Raw genomic sequence first — 15,353 nt, forward strand, 5'->3', positions numbered from 1 at the left:
GTTACTTCCATATCCTCACTATTGTATTTAGCATTGTCATTAATGAAAATGTGCATTTATCTTCCTGAATTAGTGTTTCTGTGTTTGGCACATAGGTGCCAAGAAGCAGAATTGCTGTCATAAGGGCATAAGGAAACTGCTCACTTTTTCAATGAGTCTTCATACTGTTTCTCAGAGATACTGAACGTATTACAATTCAGTAGCCATATCAAGCCACTTGGAAGAAGCCATCTGCTGAGAACGGTCCCTCTTCCCTACTAATGGAGTCATCAGATCAGCCCCAGACTGCCTACCTCTATACTTGGAGCTTGAGAGGTTGTAGTATTTAAGTTATTGCTCATTTGGCTTTTCTGTAATTAACAGTTTAACTGAAATCTCACTAAAACGCACCCATATGGAGGAAATAGTAAGTGCAAAAGTAGAACATAAAAGTGTACGTTCCTCGACAATCACAACTGTGCAAATTCTAGGTTGGCACAGAGATCATGACTGAGCAGGGGGAGTCATGAGTCATAGTGTGATGGTATGCACAGGAGCCTGTTCCATACGCCAGTTTGATGAATCAGTCAGAAGAGGCCGGTTTATGCTGAGGTGACAATTAACTTCTAAATCACAAGGGCTTAAGACAACCAAATTTAATTCTCACTCCCTCTCCATAGTCTGGTGATGACTGGTGATTGGCTCTGCTCAGCAGCAGCTCTCGTAGAACGGGCTGAAAGAGAAGCCGCACAAGAGGGCAAGGGCAGTTCTGAAGGATATTACACTAGTAATTAACTTCTCCGGCCTGGAAGTGGTCACTCGCTTCCCCTCGCAGCTCTTCAGCCAGAACTACAAAACCTACACTATGCAGTTCTGTGTCCTGCCCAGAAGGGAGGGGAGCTGGAAAAATCCTGCAAATCATACTCATGGCCACTACAGATACATAAACGAAGAAACTTGAATAACATAAACATTTTAGAAATACTTCCTTAATTGAAGTGACATTGCACTGTGGCAGTACTCAAGTTTCAGGTGCGCATAATTAAAAATCAACATCTGCATATCTGCCATAAGTTCATCACTAGGTATGAGGAGTCGCAGGCTGTGGATCAGCATAGGGAAGGACCCTGAGTCTGACCCTTTCATCCTCCTCCTCCCCCAAAATGTAGATGAGATAATTTTTAGAAGCTGTCCTTCCAGAAAAAAATAATTCTATGTTCCTATAGTTTCTCTGTTATTTTAAGCCTTTGTATTTCTAATTAGATTGTAAATACCCAGAGGACAAGCCTTTTGGTAGCTCCCAAGTGCCTGTCACATAACAAGAATTAGAATCAAAACGATGGCCAATGATGCTCTCACCCTGGGTGGGCAGGACACTGCATGTTCCAATCAACACTTACTTTAACACAACATACAAGGAAACTCCTTTGCATTTGGTAATAAAAAGCCACAGAATATATCTTTACACACATATGCATATATATACATATACAAACCTTTGAAATTTGGACTTATTATCCCCAAATATGAACAATGATGTAAGGCACACAGCAGTTAAGTGACTTGCCCAGGATCATCACTTGGAAGAGGAGTTAGGAATAGCTCCTGAGTCTGCACAAACCCTGGATAGGCAGGAACTATGGTAAGAAAAATCTCTGACCTTGAAGGCCTCATAGTGTAGTGCTTGCTGCAGAATCCTGTGGAGAGCATGTGGTAGGCCTGATAAGCACCCTCCCCCCACACAAATGCACAACTCCCCAAATGCACAAATCCTAATCCCTAAAACCTGTGTTATCATACTTAGTAAAAGTGACCTTGTAGATGAGATTAAGTAATCCTAAATGATCCAAGAGGTCCAGTGTAATCATACCTTGTAAAGAAGAGCAGGAGGCAGAGACAGAAGCAGAAGCTGTAGTGATATATCTGCAAGCCAAGGGATGCAGGCAGCCTTTCAAAGCTGCAGGAGCATGGAAAGGATTTTCCTGGACTCCTCCAGAAAGAAGCAGTCCTGGTGACTGTTAGAACAAAGATTGTGTTGCTGATAATTTGTCACAGCTGCAAGAAGAGAGCCTTCACTTAATGCCATCATTGCCAGGTTCTTGGACAGTGACACTTTAAGTAAAATGAAACATTTTAGAGATTAATTCACATGGAAGAGTGTTAATGACACCCAGCTATTAACCAAAACAAAGGCATTCTTCCCGATTTCCTCTTTTCTTTTCACCTAGACCTTTGATATGTAAAAGTCCACTTGGATCTTATTCCCTCCCCCACCAGGTTGAATTTGTACTGAAGAATAAAGAAAAGTCAGTTTGTTTAGGCAGAGAGACTATGAGGTGAGAAGTAAACTGACTCCATGATCCTTTCCTGACTGGGCTGGTTTATTAATTCTTCATGGCTACCCTTCTTTACACACTTTACCTGTGGTCATAAATACGGCATGTGAGGTGAACTTACAACTGCCACCTGAAATTTTACACAAGAGTTAAGTTTCTATAGTATATTTATGGTCACAATAAAATTTCACAATAAAAGACAAAAATTCTAATTGTAAACAGTTATTAGTAGCCAATTATTCATTCATTTTCTAGCCTGTTTATTTTAGGTCAGGAGACATCCCTGCCCCAGGATCCATGGCAGGACCTGAGCCTGATGTGATGACCTTCTAGTGCAGACTCACTCTGGGGCCATGAAGACACCCTAGGAACAAAGTATGCTTCTGTTGGCATGTGGGAAGAAGCCAATGAAAACTCACTCAAACATAGGAAGAATCATTATATAATAAAGCATATCAACATATATCATATCAACATATAATAAAGCATCATTCAAGGATCTGTAGTATTTATTTCATGTGTTTGTGTGTGCTCTCTCTTCAACTGTCAAATATTTGTTCCAGTAAATTCCAGAATCTCAATGATGGTGGTTTAATAGCTAGCCAGAAGGCCTAGCTGGTTATTAAAATGGACATTTGGGGCCGGAGAGATAGCATGGAGGTAAAGCGTTTGCCTTTCATGCAGGAGGTCATCGGTTCGAATCCCGGCGTCCCATATGGTCCCCCGTGCCTGCCAGGAGCAATTTCTGAGCCTGGAGCCAGGAATAACCCCTGAGCACTGCCAGGTGTGACCCAAAAAAAAAAATAAAATAAAATAAAATAAAATAAAATGGACATTTACGTCAACCAAAATGAAACAGAACTGAGAGCTCATCTCCTTAGTTGCACTTCCAGTGTTCAGGAGCTGTGAGTAGTCAAGTCACGGATACAAAACACCCCCATCTCCCTAACTTGGCATCAAGATTCAACCAAGGAGGCCTGCAATATAGCTTAGGCAATAGAGCACATGCCCCGCCTGTGCAGCCCTGAGTTCCATCCTGACTGCCCAGCCTGCTAGTGCAATCCCAGCAGTCTGGTAGAGTGCGATCTCCAGCACAGTCACCAACCAGTGTATCTTGGTCATGACAACAACAGCCACAAAAGGAAGGCAATTGGGAAAATACATCATTTATGTCAACTGACACAAAGCAGCAAAGCTTTGCCTGTGACAGAGCCCCCTCGACACCAGAGCCTCACACTAATCAGGCAGAACATGGTGTCCTCGCAACACTCCTCAAACTTCTCGCCTGCCTGTCTCCTGACCTCCCCTCAGGCTCTAGGCTTCCCTCCTTCTGTTGCTCCTTGAGCCCTATGCTAACCCTCCTAGCTAAAATGAAACTACCGAAACTACTGAAACTACTTTTCTGCGTTCTCCTCACAAATGCATCCCCAAAATCGGTTTGTGCGCTGTGGCTCTTGAGCGAAATCATCCAGGCAGTCTCTTCACCCTGGAATCCTTCCACTCTTGGGCTAAGGACCCCTCCTCTCACAGCCGGTGGAACCAGGAGACTATGCCCAGGTTTTCTAGAAGAGCAGCCTGAAAAGGCATTGTCTGGCAGTCAGTTTTGTGTCCCTCAGTCTTAACCACAGTCCCTGTGTCTCCCAGAGTCTTGACAATGTGACAAATCAACACGAAGACTTTACAGCTGTGGAAGGGCTCTGGTTTACTTTTTATTTAACCTTCATTAACTTTGGGGGGTTTGTTTTTGGGAATGCTCAGGGCTTATTTTGGGGTTTGGAGGATCATATGGGATGCTAGTAATCCAACCTAGGTTGGCCGCATGCAAGATAAGTACACAATTCACTGTACTATCTCTCCAGCCCAATTCTTCATCCATTTTTATGGAGGGGGGTACCCCAGCAGTCCTTAAGGATCCAATCCTGTCGAAGTGGACCAGCGGCACAGACTGATAGTTCTGTGTTTAGTTCAGTGTGCCGGAGGCCACCAGGACCACCTTGATGGTACTCAGGGGACTATGGAGCCTGCGGTGCCTAGTGGGGAAGTCCTATGCTTTCCTGGACCTGCTATCCCTTACTTGCTCTTGCCACATGGAACACTCACTACCCCCATTGCCTGTCTGTTCCACCTTCTATACTTTGGGTTCTTCCTAGGATCCTGGCCCAGGTAACAGGACTCCCAAGTGGGGGCCTGGGGCTCTGAAGGCAGGGGCGAGTACAGCGCTGTCTTATTCCTGATCTCCTAACTCTCCCCCAGCCTGCTTGTTCAAGACTCTGGGCCATCATTGCTGTTCCAAGAGATCCCTCTATTGCAGTGTGCCCCTTCCTCATTCCTCAGCCTCTCCAGACCCATTGGGCCCCTCCCTAGGGGAGTAAGTCTGGGAAATTCTGGGTATCCAGGAGAGGAGTGAGAGAGTGACATTTGAGGATCCTCTCCAGCACCTCCTCCTAAGCAATTGGGAGCTGCATTTTTTGGGGGGAAGAACCATCACAGTCCCTGACTGGGTGAGGGTTTGTAGACCATAGTACCCTGCCTGCTCCTGAGGCACAGTATATGAGTGTATGAGGTGCAGGGCTTGGCAGTCCAAAGAGCCTTCTTCAAGACCCTCCACTGTCTTTAAGGTGATTTTTGGGGTGCATAGCCTCAGCTTTTTAAATCCTCTCCACAGCCTCAGAGAGGTACCCTGGAGCTGAGTTCCTAGGCCCTGCCCAGAGGTCCACTCCTTTGAATATGAGACTCCTGAGATAGATACCTCAGGGATTAGTCCAACCTGCCAGTCTAGGACAGAATCAGGGCATACTAAAAACCCAGGGGGTCCTGAATGCAATGTCAGTCATTCTTGGGGCCCATTGCTCAGTGTGCTACTCACAGATGCTTCTAGCATCTTTCTGACAGGCTAGGACTTAGCCCAAAGGGGAGATGGGTCTCTTGGAGGATCATGTAGTGTGTTAAGAACACAGCTTTGCACTGCTCAAAGCATTGTTAGGGCCTTTCTGAGCCTGTCTGTGCTGCTCCCATGGGTGGCAGCCACCCTCTGGACTTTACTTGAAGAACTGAGGCTTCTTGTCCTTCAGGATCCTAGACCTGGAGAAAGGGATCAGGAGTCCCTTGGACTTCTGATCTGCAAATTGTTGGCAGAGATGGTAGGATTGACTCTGAGAGGCCTTTTCTAGTCCTCTTTTCCTTTTTGAACTGCTCCTCCATCCAGGTCACCTGAACAAGTGTTCTGGACTAGGCCACCACTGTGCAGGAACAGCCAATCCCCACTTCTCCTCCTTGAGCTGGACTCATACTTGGCCCCTATTGGCAAGATGACTACTGATGAGTTCAGGCAGCAGAGGCGTTAGAGTCCGAAGTTGAAGGATGAGATCACACAATTGCAGTAAAGCAAAACAAAACTTTAATCCATCTACCAACAGCTCCAAACTGACAGGTCAGGGTCATCTCTTACAGAAAGTGAACCCTGCCAGTCACAAACCAGTTTGGCTAGGGAAGGGATGAGGAGGTTCTAGCTGCTGCTGATCTTTAAAATGATTGGCTGCTTTCTGGTGCTTTTCCTAAGGCTCCCTTGTGTCCTTTCCAGATAGGACACCTGGTATGGCCAGGTAGCTTGGAACAGTGTTCAGGGAAATTTAGGATTGAGAAAGAGAAGCCTCAGAAGTTTACAGCATGTGGTGCTTTACAAAATGGCATCCCTCCTTATTCAGAACCCAGGGCCCCACAGGGTCTGTGGAGGGACCCTCCTCACTGAGGGAAATGACATCCTTGAGGATATCCAGGAAGATGTTTCCTGGGCCCTTGCCTGGAGACAGGCTTTCAGGTAGCTGAAGGAAAGCTTATCCAGCCTCCATCCCCAGCCAGATCCCCGTCTCACTCTGGGCTCCCACCCGCCACAGCCCTGTTTCTAGACTTTAGCTTACTGTCCCCTGAGTGACAGGGACAAAACTGCTGCCTTCCGCTCAGCAAAGAAGCTAAGCCCCTGCTAGGAAAATCTGGGGGGAGGGGAATTATTTTCAACTAGGGGACCCCCTACAGGCTGGAGCAGGGAGGTGAGGAAGGTATATGAGGGTATGAGGCGGGGAGCAGGGCCTGCCCAGAGCCTCCTTCCCAAGGTTGGTGGGGAAGGTTTCCATGGAAACAGCATCTCCAGCATCTCCAGAGATTTGGGGGGGAAACTGGCTCTGGAAAAAAATCACCATCTTGGCTTCTGGGGGTGGAGTGGAAGTAGGGGGCATCTTTGCTCTGGGAGCCTGAGGGGCTTCCAGGCTATAAGGGCTGGGGTCCCCATGGGCCCATGTCCCCCCCTTAGTTTCTAAAGTCGTGTGTGTGTGTGTGTGTGTGTGTGTGTGTGTGTGTTCTCTGCCCCAGAGCCTGCCTGTTTCCCCACCTCCTGCTCCCTCCTCACTGCACCCTAGTGATCACTCATCCGCCAGCCCCCTTCTCTTGGACCTGGGGATCCAGATCCCTTCTTCCCATCCAGCTCCTCCGCTTGCCCCTCCTCCCCTCAAGCTCCATGGAGCCGCTTCTGCCTAACCCCCAATCCCCAGTGCAATGCTCCCCATTACAGACTTGGTGACACAGGCACAAGCACTCTTGCTGGGGAGTTAATCAAAGTGTCCACAGCTTCTCCTGTTCCTGTCCTCTCCTAGGGGAGAGTTGGGGGCCAATCTGCGTGTGACCGATGGAGGGGCAGCATCCAGCACGCCAGGCCCCAGGCGTGTGCAGGCAGGATTTTAAAATCAACTGGAACATTCGCTTTAACGACGACTTTTTTTTCCCTTGCAATTCTCCTCCCTGGCCAGGCTCCCTCCTCCCATCTCTGCCAAGAATCTTCCTAAATTCCTGGCTCTGCAGCTGCCCTTGCCAGCCTATTTCAGGGAAAGACACTCAGTCCTCCCAGATCCAGCCCCACACAAGTACTGGGGCGTTCATTCATGGAGTCACACATTCATTCATTCATTCATCCAAGAGTAATTAGCAGTGCCTGGCACTGAATAATAAGGTGCTATGGACACAAACAGGGCCTGGGGGTGGGACAGGTGACGAGGGAAGAACCCTGCCCTTATGGAGTGAGAGAGAGAGAGAGAGAGAGAGAGAGAGAGATGAAACATCATCATATGTCAAAAGGGATGAAATGCACCAGGAAGACAGATAAAGCAGGAGGAGGGACTGTTTGTATTGGGGGGTTGGGGAAAGAAGGTGTGTGTATGTTTACCTACTTCAAGTAAGATGCCTAGGGGGACTCTGAGAAGTTGGGGGAAGCTGGTCAGTGATCTGGGGAAGAGCAAAAGCAGAGCAATCCAAGTAGAGAGAGCTGTCCATTGCAGGACCAGAATGGGGTGAGCCTGGGCGTTTTGCAAGGAACCTTAAGGGGACTCGAGGGAGTGAGCCAAGGGGGGTGGGGGGCCTGACGAAGTGTGTTCCAGGGAGCAGGGTCTGGGCCTGGGCGGGAGGTGCTCAGCCTCGGAGACCCCTTCTGATGTTCGCTTTTGTTTTGTATGGTTGTGTTTTGTTTTGCCTGAGTATCAAGGACCTTTCACCAGGTACCATATTTGGGGGGCTCTTGTGCTTACATAGAAGGATTACAAGGATGGCTTCCATTTTCCTGCATCTGGTCACCCCCAGAAGATGCAGCAGCAGGGCTGTCACCACCCCGTTAGATTAGTTCTTAAGCAGTGGGCCCGAGAGGCTCCAGGTCCAGCTCCACAGGGTCCCTGCGCCATCACAGCCCGCCTGGGCCCCGCCCCGCACTAGCACCTGGGCACTGCGGCAGCGGCTGTCTAATTACGCTGATTTCACAACCGGCTCTCCCTTCTCTTATCACCTCCCAGTGCGAAATAAACCGTTCAATAATTAATTGACAAAGATGAACTTGTTGTCTGCAGTCAGGCTGGGTGGGGTGGGATGGCCCCAGCCTCCGCAGACAAATGATGCGAGAAGTAATTGCCCCCGGGAGGAGGCGAGGAGGATTAGGTTCAGATTTGCAAGGTCCCTTTCAAGAGCCCGTGGGCACCAGGCGATGGCAGTGCTGGGAATTACGTTGCTAATTCATCACTAATTAATGTTGCGTTGGGCCTGACAGGGAGAGAAAAACATGGCGAGACAATCAGTGGAGACAGAGACAGAGACTGGGAACAGGAAACAGGGGAGGAGACTCAGTGAAAGGCAGGGAAGCAGCCCTGGACCTCATGGCCAAGGCCCCAGGCCCTCATTCCACCCCCTCACCCTCACACACACACACACACACACACACACACACACACACACACTCACACACTCACACACACACGCACACACGCACGCAGTCTGCATCTTTCTCTAGATCTGTCTGTGAAAAGGGTGGGAGACAGCCTCGACATTTCTCCTAGATCTGAAATGCTTCAGTTTTCATTTCAAAGTCGACCCAGGATTAGTGTGTGGGTATATGTGTGTGTGTATGTGTGAGTGCTTGTGTCGCGTGTTTGTGTGTCTGCGTGTTGTGTGTCAGAGTGTATCACCTGAGTGTGAATATATGTGTCTATATATAAATGTGTGAGAAGTGTATGCATATGGTGCAAATATATGTGTGGGGATGTGTGTTATGTATGTGCGAATGTATTCATTAAATACATTCCATGTCTGCTTGCGTGTAAATATGCGTGCATCTATGAATGTGTATCTGTAAGCATGTGTTTATATATGTGTATATTGTGTTAGTGTATATGTGTGTGTTGTGTGTATGTGTGTAATGTGAGATGTATGTGTGAGTGTGATTATGTGTATTGTGGTTGTAGGTGTGTACATTATGTATATGCAAGTATCCATAAAGTATTTATATGATGTGTTTATGTGTAGTAAGCGTGTGAATATAGATATGTGTATATGTGAGCATTGTGTGTGTATCGGAGTGTGTGGGCGAGTGGTGTTTTATGTGAGCATGTTATGAGGGTGCATCTGTATATGTGAGTTGTGTGTATGGATGTCAGAGTGTGATTGTGAGTACATGTGTGTATATGTGTGAATTATGTGGATGTGAGTGCATGTAAGACTAGGAATGAGAGTTTGTGTGTGTGTACGTGAGATTGTGGGCATAAGTGTATATATCTGTGCATAAATGTGTGTGTGTGTGTGTGTGTGCGCGCGTGCGTGCGCGCTCTGCTCTCATCACTCTGACCCAGGTGCCCCAGTGCCTCCTCCCAGTCACCTACTTTGGCTGCTATCTTGCTCTCTCTCTCGTCTATGCCCAATATATCAACACAAAATATTTTCAAACAAATCCACCAAGACCCACATCTGTGCAAATCCTTTGCTCTCATTCAGCACAAAATCCAAAGTTGTGAGGAACGTTCAGGAACCACAACATGTGACACTGTGGCCTCCCAGTCCAGTCACACCAGCCATCTTATTTTCAGAACATGTAGCATTTCTGTGCAGTACCTTTACACTCCATGTTCTCTTGGTCTTGAAATGTCTTCTTCCTGGTCTGGAAAGCTCTTCCTCCACTTGTTCACATGGTTTGCTCAGGTCTCTGCTCACCTCCTCAGTGAATATCAGACCTGTCACCGGATGTTCGGTTTCTGTGGTTCAGCCCTTCTTGCTGCGTGTGGAAGGTGAGCTCTGATTGTTTATGGACAGAATCCCAGTCCTGCATCAGCACTAGGTGCAGGGAAGTGCTCAGTGAACACAACTGTAATCAACCCAGATTTGGGGACTGGAGAGATTGTGCAGGGGTTACAGGGCTCACCTCGCATACTGGGGGTTCAATCCCCAGCACCAAATCAACTCCTTGATTACTATAAAGTGGTGCCCTTTCACTGAACCCATCTGGCCCAGAATTGCTGGGAGGGAGCCCTGGGCCTCCTGAGCATCATGTGAGGAAAAATACCCTTTCTTCTCGCCTCCCAACACCCCCCACCAATTCCAGATTTCAGAGAAGGGCTGAAAATCTGGCAGAGAAGCCAGTGACCATAATGGGAACCGAACAGAAAGATCCAGGAGCCGCCCAGAAGTCTGTCCCTTCAAAAGTGTCGGCAGAGATTAAAAGGGACTAAGGGCAAGATTTAGGGGAACCCATAGTGTCATGATGACCCCCGAGTTCCAGGGTGGCCCAGGCTGTACCCACAGCGCGTCCTGCTGATGGCCTCTGTGGCCCTGGGAAGTCTGGAGACCCCTTGGAAGCCCAGTGCCGATTCCTTGGCAGCGCTCGCCCAGTCGCCTCCTCCTCATTTAGAGGGATGAGAAACCGCCCCATTGCTGCACAATAGGGGCCGGTTAAGGAAAATGGGGCCTGTCAATAGAGTGGAAAATTAGGCAGGCACTTAGCAGGCTGAGATGAGAATTCTGTCGATACTTGAAGCTGCCTATGAAATGTGGTTATGAGACCCGAGGAGGCCTCCGCATCGGCTCTCTCAGGCTCCCTCGCCCAATGCATTTGTGGCACAACTGGGGGGTGCTGGGACTCCAAAGCTGACCCTTTTCCTGAACATTTCAGACCACAATAAGGTGCCCACAGCTGGGCCTGAAGATGTGTGCACTCTAGTAGGAGTACTGTAAAAAGAAAGGGGTGTCCCAGATACTTCTCTTACTGGCTGAGAGCTGGTCGAAGTCTTGAGGCTGCTGGGGTGACCCCCAGTGCCTGTGTAGAGCAAGGAGAAGGTCCTTCCATTGCTCCCGACAGTGTCTTGGTCATAACTGGAATGTAGCGTCAACACTAGGGCTCTCCACTCTGGCCTGGGCTCTGCTGCTGAGTCGCTTTGAGACTTTCCAGGGTGTCAGTGAGGGGGAGAGAACCCAGTTTAACTCTCAGGAATGTGTCAGCTCATCCTGGCTAGGAAAAGAACTTTCTGAGCTCTCAGTCCCAAGGAATGGGAATGGGATGGGGTAGGGTGGGGAGAGAAACAGCATTGTTGTTGGATAGTCCCAGAGTGCAACCAGCGATCAGCCTGGAAGGATCAGCCTACTGTGTTCCGCTATGGTCTCTGCCATCTCTGGATTTTGTCCTGAACGCAATTTTTTTCAGTGCTTGGGCTTGCCCCACTCTTATAGATGGGTGGTCAGAAACACCTCAGTGTCCCAAAGCTGGAAGGGTGAGGTGTATTGATAGGTTTAGCCCCTTCCCATACTGTCAGAAAGTCCATCCCAGGCTCTCTCCTAGTTGCTGGAGGCTTGCTAGAATCTTTGTGATCCTGATGGAGGGATCAAAGGCACCTTCTTTTTTTGGTTTTTGGACCACACTCAATGATGCTCAGGGATTACTCCTGGCTATGTGTTCAGAAATTGCTCCTGGCTCAGGGGACCACATAGAACACCAGGGGATCGAACCTTGGTCTGTCCTGGGTCAGCCACGTGCAAGACAAACGCCCTACCACTGCACCACTGCTCTGACCCCAAAGGCGCCTTCTCGTCCAGCCCTACACTATATTTTATTGCACAATTGTGTCAGCCTTTTTCTCTTTCAGCACAAATATTGAAGCTAGACTGAGTGTTAGTTAAGGCCTTGCATACAGCTGCAACTGCGACAATGGTTAAAAACTTCTGTACCCCTTATAGTCCCTCCCAAAACAAACCCTGCCAGGAGAAAAATCTGAACACAGAGTCAATAGTAAGCCCTGAGTACCTCACCCCACCGAAAAAAGAAATTGGATAACTCAAACTTTTCCAAAGTACAGGCACTTTGGTTTGTTAATTCTCTAGCTAGAAATTTATTTTAGGTCCCCTAGAAACAGTTTCTGAGACAGAATATATATATCACAAGAAGTGCTTAGGAAAGGCTGTAGATGTATATGAGGTTAGGCACTTGCCTTACATGTGGCCACTTTTGCTACAACCTTGGTACCAAATATGGTCTCTTATGTACTGCCAAGTGTGATCCCTGAGCACAAAATCAGGACTAAGCCCTTAGCTCCCCTGGGAGTGGTTTGAAATTAAACAAGCAAAAGAAAAAAAAAGTAGTCAGAGAGTCCAGATGTCACTCTGGCCACAGTCAGCACCACTTGGGCCAGATAGTTCAGCGGTTGAGGTCACTGAGGAGGCTTGCTCAACTGATTGGTGCCAGGGGGCCATTAGGGCTACACCTGGTAGTCCTAGAGGTGTGTGGATGAGAATGAAACGCATGTGCATCTGACTCCAGTGCTCTCTCCCTGAGCCCATAAAAGCAGGAATTTGTCTGCAGGAGGTGACCAGCGATGCTCAATATGGAAGACAAGGAAGGAGGATGGTCAGTGGCAGAAGTTGAACCCTGCACAGTTTCTGTGGGAGCTCTGGGGGTGGAGAGGGGCTACTGCAGTGCCCCAAAGGGAGGCCAAGAGGGGCCTAGCTCAGGTGAGGGGCAGCAAGACCAGTGTCAAGAGGGGTTTGAAACTGGAGCCAACTGCAAGGCCCTGATCCTCACAGAGCACAAGTCAACAGGCAATAAACACAGCATTTGCCCACCAGGAAATTGTAGGAGCACAGGAATGCTCACAGCAACTGTTTGTTTATTTGGCAAAAGGTTCACCAGTCCAGTACAGGACAGGGCCAACTTAAGCAAGTGATAGTCTGTGCATACTGTACAATATTATGTGGCTATAAGAAAACAGAAACTATTTATGTCCTGGAGTGTGACTGTCACCAAACCATGATGTCAACTGACAAACACAACATGCAGAGCAGTGTAAAGAATGTCCTAGCATTTATATCAACATAGGGCATGGGGCAACACATGCCATTTTTTCTGAGTCCAGAAGGGTGAGATGTCTGCCATGAAGAACCTTGTTAGAACCTTGTTAGTAGTAGTAAAGGTTCATCCCTTTACTAGATGACGTCTGGCAAGGTACTATGGACCTTCTCTCAGTCCCACTGGAGAAATGGAAATATGAAGGGATGCAAGTTGCAATGAAAGCAAGATGCTGGGTGTACAGGGAAGAGTTAGTTGTTTTTTTGTTTGGTTGAAAATTTTTGTTGTTGGTTTTTTGTTTGTTTGTTTGTTTTGGTTTTTGGGCCACACCCGGCAGTGCTCAGGGGTTACTCCTGGCTGTCTGCTCAGAAATAGCTCCTGGCAGGCACTGGGGACCATATGGGACACCGGGATTCGAACCAACCACCTTAAGTCCTGGATCGACTGCTTGCAAGGCAAACGCCGCTGTGCTATCTCTCCGGGTCCTTTTTTTTTTTTTTTTTGATGCTCATGTTTACTCCTGGATCTTCACTCAGGAATTATTCATGACAGTGTTGGGGTATGACTCCACCCCAGATCTACGAGTAACTTTACCTGCAAGACCCCATCCATTCCTGGGAGGGGTCTTGGGAAGGTTAGATAAGGTCTTTGACCCGAAGGGATTAGGGTCTTTGCCAGCATGGAGGTCAGAGGAAAGATGGCTGGAAGAAATTAAGACGCAGGGCAAGCTAAGGATAGCATGTGTAAATGGTTGAGATTGACCACACATGTGGTGGATAGGGTATGAATAAAGCTGATACTCCCTGAAGCCTGTCTGAGTGAGTCTGATTCCTGCCGCGACCACCTGAAGATGATGACCTGCAGGTTAATGGGGGATGGAGCCATGTGGCCGGGGCCTAAGGACAAAGGCCTCCATCTCCATCCAAGCCCATCCTAAGGGCTGAATGCAACATTGGGGGACCACATGAGATGCCATGTGGGGATGGAAGCCAAGTCAGCCACATGCGAGACAAGTGCCTTACCCTCTGTACTATCTATCTCTCTAGCCCCTGTTGTTTCTTTTTTTGGGGGGTGAGGCACACCAAGTGATGCTCAGGGATGCTCAAGTGATACTCCTGGCTATGTGCTCAGAAATCGCTCCTGGCTCGGGGGACCATATGGAATGCCAGGAATTGAACCCAGGTCCATCTTGGGTCAGCTGTGTGCAAGGCGAATGCCCTACTGCTGTGCCATCTCTACACCCTCTTTCTTTTCTTTCTTTTCTTTCTTCCTTCCTTCCTTCCTTCCTTCCTTCCTTCCTTCCTTCCTTCCTTCCTTCCTTCCTTCCTTCCTTCCTTCCTTCCTTCCTTCCTTCTTCCTTCCTTCCTTCTTTCTTTCTTTCTCTTTCTTTTCTTTCTTTCTTTCTTCTTCCTTTCTTCCTTCCTTTCTTCCTTCCTCTTTCTTTCTTTCTTTCTTTCTTTCTGCCACACCCAGTGACACTCAGGGGTTATTCCTGGCTATGTGCTTAGAAATTACTCCTGGCTTGTAGGACCATATGGGACGCCGGGGGATCAAACAACAGTCTGTTCTAGGTTAGCACATGCAAGGTAAACACCCTACCTCTTGCGCCATCGCTCTGTCTCCCTGTTGTTTCTTTTTAATTCATTTTATCTCCCTTTCCTTTGTTGTTGCCATGACTGAAAGTCATCCACACTCTGCCAGACACAGTGGGGTGGTTGCATATTCTTGACTGTAGTGAACCATAGAGCATTTGGTGTGGCACTGGGGATCTCAAACAGTAGAGCTATTGTATCACATTTGACATGTGGAGGGTGCCCGTGATGGAATTCAGGGTCTCATCTGATTCAGATTTATAAATCAGGCACTTTTGCCACTGAACTCTCCCCAAGCTCAGGAATACAAATTTAAAATATAGTATTGATAGGGGGTTGGAGAAAGGGGGGAAAAACAGGTTCACAGCACAATATCATTTATGGAAATGAGAAACACGTTCTTAGGCAAACCGACACTACATATTTAACAAGGAGAGGCATCCATATGCAAGAATGCATGTTAGATACAGGAGGAGAAGAGCAGGGGTCTGGGAGAAAGGAGGGAATTTAAAATGAATAGAGGGGAAACTTTCCAGAACACAGAATGAAGAGAATGATTCTTTCCTGTTTTGAGTTCTGAGGTTCCCTCCCCAAATTTGCACTTTGCAGAGAGATTGAAGGAGCTCCTAAGAGAATGTCTAAGGACTATCTGAACACAGGTGTGTGTATGTAAATAAATCTATTAAAAAATTAGTCACAAGTGAAGAAGACAAGATGAAATTCAGAATATGGCCCTTAGGAAAGGAAAGAAATTATTGGAATGTCAGAAAGGTGGACCTAGTTGATGCCTAATCACATGCATGACCTATACTTTCC

The sequence above is a fragment of the Suncus etruscus genome, chromosome 18, assembly GCF_024139225.1.
Source record: "Suncus etruscus isolate mSunEtr1 chromosome 18, mSunEtr1.pri.cur, whole genome shotgun sequence".
Lineage (NCBI taxonomy): Eukaryota > Metazoa > Chordata > Mammalia > Eulipotyphla > Soricidae > Suncus > Suncus etruscus.